This window comes from Schistocerca nitens, chromosome 1 (assembly GCF_023898315.1).
Source record: "Schistocerca nitens isolate TAMUIC-IGC-003100 chromosome 1, iqSchNite1.1, whole genome shotgun sequence".
Taxonomy (NCBI): domain Eukaryota; kingdom Metazoa; phylum Arthropoda; class Insecta; order Orthoptera; family Acrididae; genus Schistocerca; species Schistocerca nitens.
The window spans coordinates 743,057,002-743,069,442 of record NC_064614.1 but is presented as its reverse complement, the minus strand read 5'-3'; positions in this window follow the sequence as shown (position 1 = coordinate 743,069,442).

Sequence of the window (12,441 nt, the reverse complement as noted above, 5' to 3'; positions counted from 1 at the left end):
CGGAAATTATTGGCTGCGTTATCAACTCGAGCAACCAATGCGCAACTAGGGAAAACATAAGTGGGACCGTGCATTCTGGAAACCAGCGCAGACCGCGATAAGCGACGTCAGGGCACCGGCTGTGGCAGGCGACATGTGGCCAAATGCTATTCGCGGCAAAGTACGTCGTGTCACCGCTGAGAGCCACGTGCGACCAACCGTGTGGACTGCAACTCCCGCGAGAGATAAAGAAACAGCTGTTGCCGAAGGCCTTTGCGATGTCACACACTCGCTTACAGCCACCTGTGTTTACGTCTAGATACAAAGGAAGCGAGACACCCAGGTAACACAACATAAAGCTCTGTGAAAAAAGATAGGAAATTGTAGGCCGTTATGGATAAACCAGGAGAGAAGGCTCGCGAATGGGCATACTCACACACAAAAAACCGGCGCACCACAAAGAAATCATCCGAGGTGGAGGAAATCGTTAGATGTAATGTACGTTTACAGACAAACAAATGATTACAATTCCCGAAAAGTTGGACGATTTAGTGAAGAGAAAGACCTTCACAAATTGAACAAGTCTAATGCCTTAGTCCACCTCTGACCCTTACGCAAGCAGTTATTCGGCTTGGCATTGATTGATGGAGTTGCTGGATGTTCTCCTGAGGGCTATCGTGCCAAAGTCTGTCCAACAGGCGTGTTAAATCTTCAAAATCCCGAGCTTGTTAGAGGGTCCTGAGCATAATGCTCCAGACTTTCCCAGCTAGGGAGAGATCCGGCAACCCTGCTAGTGAAGGTAGGATTTGGCAAGCACGAAGACAAGCAGTAGAAACTCTCGCCGTGTGCGGGCGGGCGTTATCTTGCTGAAATGTAAACCCAGGATGGCTTGCCGTGAAAGGCAACAAAAAGAGGAGTAGAATATCGACGACGTACTGCTGTGCTGTAGGAGTGACGCGAATGACAATCTTAGGGCTTTTGATATGAAGTGAAATGGCACCTCAGACCATCACTCCTGATTGTCGGGCTTATGGAGGCCGACGGTTAGGTTGGTAGCACATTGCTGTCTGGGGAGTGCCCGGACACACCTTCGGCCTGGAATCTCATTGACTTGAGTAGAATTGTCACCAGTGATGAGTCCCTCTTCGAATCGAGCCTTGATGACCAGCGAAGATCTTGCCGATCTAGCACCCCAATTGGACAGAATTTGGCATGATATGCCTCAAGAGCAATTCTGTCAGTGAATGTCATGCGGAATAACCGCTTGCATAAGGGCCAGAGGTGGACCAACGCGTTATTGACTTGCTCCACTTCTGAAGCTCTTTCTTTTGAATAAATAATCCAATTTTTCTGAAATTTTAACCATTTGTTTATCTATACGTATGCATCACAACTACCGATTTTCATATCACTCGGATAATTCTTTCGTGGTGCTTCGTTTTCTGTTTACTTGCGTCCACAGTCTTTCAGTATTTTAGAAATGACAGCTTGTGGGGATATGAACTGGAACGATAACATATGCTCAGTCGTTGGTAAAGTGGGTGACGGATTTCGGTTCATTGTTAGGAAACAGGTTAAATGCAATCAGTTTACAAAGGAGACTGTTTATTTTTAAACACTCGTGTAACTCCTCCTAGACTGTTGCTCGTGTGTGTGTAACTCGTACAACGGGATAATGTAGGTCTACAAAGAAGAGCAACATGAATGGTTAAAGAAGACGGAATATGTATCGACGCCTTTTATAATATCCTGTTACGTGGGACTGACACAAAAGCCGAAGACGCGATTGTAAATAAATACATTGTAGCGATACTCAATAAAAAAAATAAAAAAAATATATTTTATATTATTATTGGTTAGATAGATATTAATTAATTAATTAACCTGGAATGTCCATAGATTTTATCTCTGCTAATGAACATGACTATTAAGAAAGCATTGAATAATTGGTAACTACTGGTTGAGAACATAACATGAATGTTTCTTGCTTTGATGGAGGTAATACTTTTAAAATGATAAAACTTAGCACAGAAGAATTTTACTGCCTTTTCTAATCAAGCTGAACTCTGCCTTCCAGCATCGGCTTTACATCAGAGCGCCGAGTTCGTTGGTAGACGACACTGTTAGGACGCCAATGACCTATCTGAATATTACGCGGTTCGCGTAATAACATTGCCTGGATTTTGAGAGAAAAGTATCGGTAAAATGATTTCAGGGACTTATGAATTATAATATGATGGATTAAACGGCGAATGAACACTAACAGTGTTCGGCCGTGCCCACCAAACAATGCGCCAGCAACTTCTCTTCGATGCAGCCTGAAACTGAACTAAAAATGGTTCAAATGGCTCTGAGCACTATGGGACTTAACATCTGAGATCATCAGTCCCCTGGAACTTAGAACTACTTAAACCTAACTAACCTAAGGATAGCACACACATCCATGCCCGAGGCAGGATTCGAACCTGCGACCGTAGCAGTCGCGCGGTTCCGGACTAAGCGCCTAGAACCGCTCGGTCACCACGGGCCGGCGAACTAAAAATGCATAATTAAATCACATATAAGATGAATAGCAAGGAAAGGGATCTTCAAATGAAACTCGGCTACTCAACATCAAATTAGAAAAGTTTTTCAACAAAAGCGTACATGACACAAGTGACACTTACTCGGTAGCAGAGGACAAAAGAGAGAGAGAGCGAACAAATCGCGTTTCGCGTTTTTATATCGTTAGACAAACGAATGTTTTACTACATTTTGTTTCACAGATTATCTTTACATATTTTAACTCATAGATACTTCTTTACAAAATAATTCATAAATAATTGAAAATACACCATCTCATTAGTACATCATTTCTTTCAATTAATATATAAATTTATTTATATGTGTAAAATTATTTATAATATTTTCAGGAGTTCATCAAAAAAGGGGCTACTTTTTATACATTTATAAAGTAACATTTCAGCACTCTCAGTAAAAAAAAAAAGATATAAAACAAGTCACCACGAAGGAATTGTCCTATTGGGACACAAATCGGTAGATGTGGTGTGGTGAACATATAAAGTCAAACAACAGAAAGAACTGAGTGATATATTTAAGAGAAAGAGCTTCACAATCTGAGCAAGTCAATAATGCATTGGTCCACCTCTGGCCCTTACGCAAGCAATTATTGGGCTTGGCATAGATTGATAGAGTTGTTGGATGCCGTCCTGAGAGACATCGCGCCAACTGGTGAGTTAAATCGTTGGTTGGAGGGCTCTTAGCCAACATGGGTTGTGACAAACACGAGGACAACTTTCGCCATGTGCGGGAGGACATTATCTTAATGAAGCGTAAGCACAGGATGGCCTGCCATGGAGGGCAACAAAATGGGGCGTAGAATATGGTCGACGTACCGCTGTGCTATTAGGGTGAGGCGGATGACAACCAAAGGGCTCCTGCTATGAAAAGATGTGCCACTCCAGGTCATCACTCGTGGTTGTTGGGACGTATGGCGGACGACAGTCAGATTGGTATCCCATCGGTGTCCGTGTCGTCTACAGACGCGTCTTCGCTGGTCACTGGGGCTCAGTTCGAAGCGGAACTCATCACTAAAAACATTTCTACTCCAGTCAATGGTATTCCAGGCCGAAGACGTGTGTGAAGACGACACGTACGCTGATTAGATACCAACTTGTCTGTCGTCCGCCATACGGCCTGACAACCAGGAGTGATGATCTGGAGTGACACAACTTTTCATAGCAGGAGCCCTTTGGTTGTCATCCGCGGCATCCTTACACCACAGCGGTACGTCTATGGTATTCTACGCCCCATATTGTTGCCCTTCGTGGCAAGCCATCCTGTGCTTAACCAAGATAATGCCCGCCCTTATACGCCGATGGTTTCTACTGCTTGTCGTCGTGGTGCCGTGATTCTTTTTTTTTTTATGTCTTACCTAAAACTCCTCACAACTTCTTTTGATGCCTCAGCGATGGTTGTCAGGTCCGCGACGCCTAGCGCTGAAATCACGCCGCTCAGGAGCGACTCATAAAAGGCCTCAGAAGTTGGTATAAGGAGCGTCAATGAAACTACCCCTTCCCTTGGGGCGTTTACATATTTCGCCGAACCCCGAAAGCGGATATGCCGGCCAATAAATGCCATACGATAATTTCATTTCACTGTCGAAAACGACAGTTTTGCAGTGCATTGTGGAACATAACGACATTCGTGACAACCTTTGCCATTACTGGCACCCTGCGGACGATTCAGCCCTTATGTAAGGACATCCCCGAGCTGTAAACCCGTTGAAAGTGATCTGAATTCTTTGAAGTGTAGCGCGACAGCAATATTTGCTGTGTTATAGAGGGTGGAACCACTGGGCACCGTTCGAAACTATTCCACGAAATTTGAACGTGATCCGAAGTAGCAAATGTACACTTCTTCTACTCTCCTGTTTCGCGCTTTCCTGTGGTGTTATCCCGTGTGGGGAGGAGGGTGGGGGGGGGGGGGTTATGGTGCGATATTTACATGAGCATCAATAAAACAGCAAAGGGGCATTTTAACACCCTTGGTGCCACCCGCTCACCATGTTGAGCACTTTAAAAATGTACCTGTACAAAGATTGATTTATTGATTACTAGATGCCTGTGGGCAAGCAATCCCTTCGCCACTGCCGCATGCCTGCAAACGGTTAGTAGATCAGTAGTGTAGTGACGCTCGGCTGAAACGTGACTTCCAGTCAGTTACTACAAATTGTAGGTCTTCTCACAGGAAATCGCGAATCCAGTCGCATAGTTGAAATGATACTCCATAGAATGCAATTAGAAGCCGCTTGTGAAGAACGGCGTCAAAAGTTTTCAGGAAATACACAAATGCGGAATCAACTTGTGCCCCCTAATGTGAAAGCACTCAAGTTATTCACAAGAATTGCATTTTCTGTACCCATGCTGGTTATGTGTCATAGAGGGTTTTGAAAGTGCTGGAACAGAACATATGTTCCAAAATAAATTGACAGCCATCAAGGAATAGTTGATTCGGTTATGGATGCAAGGAGGAGACTTACACATTATAGACAGTGAACAAGGCTTTAATTCAGTAAGGAGGTTTAAACTGATGTAGAGTACATTAATTAAGCAGGTAAGAAAAAACTTGCAAAAGAAAAGAGTAATCAAACTAATGACTGCAAAAGTAGTGATGTTCCCCGAAACATATTGATTGAGAAACCGTTTCTTCAGTTCCAGTTCCAGTTTGGCAGGCAGTTACTGCATCAGTTCTCGTGTCTTTATACTTTTCTTGTTTCACTAACTCTCAGTAATACACCTTCCACGATTTTTTAAAGTTGTCTTACTGTTTAGTCGAAACACGAATTCCACCCTAAACATTCTTTCCATTTTCTCTGATTACCTTATTCTCACCGAGACTGGTAACATTTTCTCTTGCGAACCTTCGAGAGCTGTTTCGACTGTTCTTGCGGTTTCTTCCTATGCAGTATTTTCTAGTACTTTCTCTGTTGCCTCTTCGACGTAAAATTTAACAAACGAGTTGATAAATTCTACCTCTGTCTCACATCTCTTAAGAATAACCAGTATTTCTTTGTTTCGCAGTCTTATTTTCTCAGATGGTTTTTTTTTAAGTTAAGAAGGCTGAGAGGAAGGGAGAAGGAGTAGATTTTCATGTCACGTCGACGGTGAGGTCATTAGCGACGGATAACAAGTTCGGATTGGGGAGGAAATCTGTCGTGTTTTTCTCAAAGGAACCATTCTGGCATGTAACCACAATATCTCGCTCGGCTTCTCTTCTTTAGATATATCATTTCTGCTCTTCTCGAAATTTTCGGTAGCAAACGTCAAGATTTTCAGCGTATGTAAAGTTTGGATGGCATAATCTACTCTTGAAGAGCTATAGTGCTCTGTCAAACGTTTAAGAGAGTAAGACAAGTATTACAGTTGGAACCTGTTTGTATGTCTTGGGGCAGCGTTACCACCCGGCGCGCCAATCACCCAATATTTGAGAAAGAGAGCAACTCCAACAAACTTTACGCATAATTTCAACCCTTTACGAAACTTTATCTCGCTAACACCTCCCACAAAATGATGAAAGGAAAAAAATTTATCGCTTACTACGTTTTCGCAGTGCTTGCAGCAAAACTGCCGAATCAGGCACGACATTTTAATTTATTACTCCTTTATTACTAATTCTAAAAAATGGTTCAAATGGCTCTGAGCATTATGGGACTCAACATCTTAGGTCATAGGTCCCCTAGAACTTAGAACTACTTAAACCTAACTAACCTAAGGACATCACACACACCCATGCCCGAGGCAGGATTCGAACCTGCGACCGTAGCAGTCCCGCGGTTCCGGACTGCAGCGCCAGAACCGCTAGACCACCGCGGCCGGCTACTAATTCTATCCGTAGCGCATTTTATGGACAGTATCCACATATACTACTGAATTTATCTGCAAAATTATATTATTTTATCCGGCAGTACCTGATTTGTTAAAAAAATGGTGGCCTTCCGAAGAGCGTCTTTTCTAATCTAGACTTCTTAAAAAGTTATTTGAACGCTTTTCTGCATATAGTGCTGAAGCCTCGATCTCCATATAGACCTACAATTTTTACCTCCCACCTTTCCCTCCATTATCAGATTGACAACTGCTTGATGCATAATCCAGAGTTATGCTGACTGATGCGACGATTCCCCACCGAGTGCATTTTAAAAAACCGAATGTTGATACATCTTCCACGAGTGACGGAAGAGACACTTCTAATGATCTCTGAGAACGTGTCAGATAACTTTCTGGCGCATTATGAAAAGTAAAAATGGCGTTATCTCATTGCCACTGTCATAGGAAAGGGCAGTTCTTATGTACTGAGTGTCCGTTTCAGACGTAACAGTGATTCGCTATCTCACTGATCGCGCTCATTTTCTGTTACTTAATTTATGTAATGAAGACATTAGATTAAGATAAGAAAGAATGGTGGAACGTGACATGTACGTGTGATTTACTTTATTTAAGACTGATTGGTGGAAACGGCATCGAGGTCCAACCTTTGGATTAGATATTGAAATTTTAATTGATGCTATCATCAGAATTCACTGGGGCACGTGACGACCGAATGCGACCATTGTCACCATATGGGGGCTTGGAACGAGGCGTTCGGAATTCTCTGGCATGGTGGTGGAACGATACCACGGGAAAAATAACCACGTAAAGCTGCGGTGTAGTCTATGAGGCCAGACACCACTTAGCAACAGGCAGTTGGATTCCTCTCAAGCCCTGAAGCCAGGGACAGGGAAAATAGTCCATTCAGAAAAATATGTTTTACGTAGAGTAGCCACAAAATTCTATTAGGTAGCGGTACGAAAGAGTTAACACTGGAGGAGTCACTGTAGGACAAGATATTATCAATAAGTGTAAATATTAGTAAAGTGACTTGCCTGACGTCTTAGTCGACAGAAATGTTATAAATGTCACCAGAACAAATGCGGCGCTGGATGAGAGCAGCGTTTCCAGACTGAGTTTTCGAAATTCCCCCATACTAGACAAAATGATACAACTTCGCCACCTTTTCCCCAAATATCCTAATCTATCTGTTCCTGTACAATATTATTTATTAACAGTGTTGGCAGTTTGAAGAGCTGGAATTATGTGTTCAGGGCCATAAAATTATCGTACATATGAAAACATTATAGTACATAAAGTAAAATTTTTAATTCGTAAAGAAACAATAACCTGTCCAGAAAAATAAAAAAAATTGGTCAAGGGCTTTTCTTAGTTTCTTCAGGCTTTTTTCATTATTCTATCGATTTATCATTAGCGCACCATCCATATCTCACTTCGCAACTTGACACCCCTATCAACTACGCTACTGTGAACACATAAAATCCGTACCTGTCCTTTTTACCTTAACTCCCTGAAGACTCTTAACCACCGTCTGTCATTACCTTATATTTAATTATAACAAATTATACCAATACCGACGCCTTTTTCAGAGATCCTCAATATCTGAAACAGCATATTTTCAAAGGACTTACGTTGCAATACAAAACCCATCAAATACAAGATTCAAATAAAACGACAAAATCCAATATGGCGTTTCCTCAGCACTCGATACGACCACGAATGTTGATAGACATCCCAAACTGTCAAAACTGGGCATTTTACTCATCATCGTGACGTCACGGAGAATTATCACCGTGGTGAACCCAACGCCTCCCACAAAAGGAAAGGTGTATCGATTGGTCTGAAGAGATAGTGACATCTAGTGAATGTCTAGAAAACTAAATATGTGTTGTTTTAACTAAAATATCAGTAATGGCATAAGTAGTAAGGCTAGACAGAGCAAATGGTTCCCCAGTTTCCCTGGTACCGAATTTTTCTTTCCGAAAAATTTCTTCACCGTTTCCGTTTCCCCAAAAGTTCCCAACAGAAAGTATTTTTCCACAATATTGTTAGAAAAAACCCGAATCTGGAGTTGTTGGCTGAGGCAGGGTCTGTGTCTGATAGCAGCCGTATCTCAATGGCGCAATAAGTATTGTAATTCTTCCTTTTACGTTGATTAAGTCTGAAAGTGAACAGTCGTGTAGGCAATGACTTTACTGGCGTTTTGAAAGTACGCTTTTGATTTTAATAGTACCTATAGACTTAGACGCTGGTCGCGTAAATTAACAGAGCTTATCTAGAGTCGTTACGCAGTTTTCATCTTCCCATTGGTACGTTGGACGATGTTTATTATCTGGTTGTGAACTTTCCTCAGTGTTGAATTAAATCGTCGCTGATGACCTTCGGTCGTGACTGTGAGGTGAGATTTTTTATTATCTTGAAGAATACAGTTCGAGTTGTTGCCAAGAAGATTCAGAACTACCCTGGTTTTCCGTTTCCAAGTCCTACATGACAGCAACTGTGTTATTGTGATTTTATACGGAGTTAAAAGTAGAAGTGTTGCTTGTGAGGCAGAATTAGCGTCTATCGTATAGGCTCTGTGAATTCTGCTGAGTGCGGTAGCGTTATCGCTTCCCACGCCCGGGTTCCCGGGTTCGATTCCCGGCGGGGTCTGGGATTTTCTCTGCCTCGTGATGACTGGGTGTTGTGTGCTGTCCTTAGGTTAGTTAGGTTTAAGTAGTTCTAAGTTCTAGGGGACTGATGACCATAGGTATTAAGTCCCATAGTGCTCAGAGCCATTTGAATTCTGCTGAGTGGCGATTGTGGCTTTGTGTTTTTCTTGTGGCTCATGTACACCAAACAAACTGGAGGACAAAAAACCCCAACAATATACTTCGATTTTGCCGGAGTAGCGTGTTCTTTATTTGGTGGTGTACCAATCTCTCCCAGAGTTGCTTATGGTTCCAGGCTAGTCGTTCTATCACAAGTTTCAGCATTGTTTTTGTGTATACTCCTTGTCTCCTTGTCAACCGATTTTCACGGATAAATAGTCTCGTAAGGTGCTGAGGTATGCAAGTCTTGTTCTGTGCTCTAATAACATTAACAAAATCCAACGAAGAAGGGAATAATATGTTTTACACATTCTCCTCGGCTTACTAGAATAGCAAAGAAGATTGTTGTACTGTCGATAAGAAGTATTAGGCTTTGTTACACACACTGCACAACATGATTACAGGATCATTTTTTCGCAACCCTATAACTATCTCCAATTGCGACGCATAAGTTTGAAATTCGGCTCAAAGGTGCCCAAGACCTTTACCTGTCGGGTGGTAGGACTGCTTGTGGACTGTACTGCCAGCAACGAAAGTTCCTATAGATTGCTAGGATATGTTAATAATTGTCAAGTTCCCGTTGTTGCTAAACATCTACGATATCTCCTGGACTAAAAGCAGCAGTCGATTTCCTGTAACTCAGAGAGGCCAATTTGACCCTCAAATCGGTTCCTCGATGTAGCTTGTCGTTTGGACTTGCCCGTGATTTACGCGTTATCAGCTTCCTTGTTGCAGCCGTGTGCTAGGCTGACTAAGCCTATATGAGGGGGCAGTCAGACTTGCCTCGCATAGAGAGACTCATCGGCATAACGTTGTCTGCGTTTTTGGGTTTGAATGTGCCGTGGCCGTGTATTGTATTGTGTGCATTAACCGGGAACTTAGCAACGGCGGAGAGGCTTCGTCCCGCCGTAGTCTTCAGTGGTTCACAACCGCACAACAAGCCACAGCAGTCCACCCACCCCACCGCCGCCGGTTTGGCCCCCAGTGCCCTCCCCCCCCCCCCCCTCGCCCTCAGGAACGGCTCATACCAGACGACCAGACGAGTGTAACCTCAAATGTTTGTGTGGTAGAGTAATGGTGGTGGTGTGTGTACGTGGAAGTGGAAATTTTGTTTGCGCAGCAATCGCCGACATAGTGTAACTGAGGCGGAATAGGGGGAATCAGTCCGCATTTGCCGAGGTAGATGGAAAACCGCCTTAAAAACTATCCACAGGCTGGCCGGCACACTGGACCTCGACACAATTCGACGGGCGGATTCGTGCCGGGGACGAGCACGCCTTCCCGCTCGGGAAGCTGCGCATTAGGCCGTGGGTGGTCAAGGTGTTGACAGGCCGTCTTTCGACCTGTGGTTGTGGGCGAGTTTCAGTTAAAGCGGAAGAGTAAAGAGTGCACATCAGTAATTTTGTGGGAAAAAAACATAGCATGTAAAAAGAAGACGATTGAAGCAAGTACAATCTGCGTCTGACAAACATGAACTTCTGAGCATGTGGAGGTCGTCCTAGTCGCAAAACTGCGACGCCCAGCGTTGAAAAGATGCTGTTTCATTATGGGTGGTCGAGCCAACCATTTCAGACACAGCATCACTGAGAACCGACACAAAAATTCGTCAGGGGATGACATAAAAGCGTGAATGAAACCAAACCTTTCCTTGTTGTTGTTGTTGTGGTCTTCAGTCCTGAGACTGGTTTGATGCAGCTCTCCGTGCTACTCTATCCTGTGCAAAATTCTTCATCTCCCAGTACCTACTGCACCCTACATCCTTCTGAATCTGCTTAGTTTATTCATCTCTTGGTCTCCCTCTACGATTTTTACCCTCCACGCTGCCCTCCAATGCTAAATTTGTGATCCCTTGATGCCTCAAAACATGTCCTACCAACCGATCCCTTCTTCTAGTCAAGTTGTGCCACAAACTCCTCTTCTCCCCAATCCTATTCAGTACCTCCTCATTAGTTATGTGATCTACCCATCTAATCTTCAGCATTTTTTGTAGCACCACATTTCGAAAGCTTCTATTCTCTTCTTGTCCAAACTGGTTATCGTCCATGTTTCACTTCCATACATGGCTACACTCCATACAAATACTTTCAGAAACGACTTCCTGACACTTAAATCTATACTCGATGTTAACAAATTTCTCTTCTTCAGAAACGTTTTCCTTGCCATTGCCAGTCTACATTTTATATCCTCTCTACTTCGACAATCACTAGTTATTTTGCTCCCCAAATAGCAAAACTCCTTTACTACTTTAAGTGTCTCATTTCCTAATCTAATTCCCTCAGCATCACCCGACATAATTCGACTACATTCCATTATCCTCGTTTTGCTTTTGTTGATGTTCATCTTATATCCTCCTTTCAAGACGCTATCCATTCCATTCAACTGCTCTTCCAAGTCCTTTGCTGTCTCTGACAGAATTACAATGTCATCGGCGAACCCCAAAGTTTTTATTTCTTCTCCATGGATTTTAATACCTACTCCGAATTTTTCTTTTGTTTCCTTTACTCGATGCTCAACATACAGATTGAATAACATCGGGGAGAGGCTACAACCCTGTCTTACTCCCTTCCCAACAACTGCTTCCCTTTCATGTCCCTCGACTCTTATAACTGCCACCTGGTTTCTGTACAAATTGTAAATAGCCTTTCGCTCCCTGTATTTTACCCCTGCCACCTTTAGAATTTGAAAGAGAGTATTCCAGTCAACATTGTCAAAAGCGTTCTCTAAGTCTACAAATGCTAGAAACGTAGGTTTGCCTTTCCTTAATCTTTCTTCTAAGATAAGTCGTAAGGTCAGTATTGCCTCAGGTGTTCCAGTATTTCTACGGAATCCAAACTGATCTTCCCCGAGGTCGCCTTCTACCAGTTTTGCCATTCGTCTGTAAAGAATTCGTGTTAGTATTTTGCAGCTGTGGCTTATTAAACTGATTGTTCGGTAATTTTCACATCTGTCAACACCTGCTTTCTTTGGGATTGGAATTATTATATTCTTCTTGAAGTCTGAGGGTATTTCGCCTGTTTAATACATCTTGCTCACCAGATGATAGAGTTTTGTCAGGACTGGCTCTCCCAAGGCCGTCAGTAGTTCCAATGGAATGTTGTCTACTCCGGGGGCCTTGTTTCGACTCAGGTCTTTCAGTGCTCTGTCAAACTCTTCACGCGGTATCGTATCTCCCATTTCATCTTCATCTACATCCTCTTCCATTTCCATAATATTGTCCTCAAGTACATCGCCGTTGTATAGACCCTCTATATACTCCTTCCACCTTT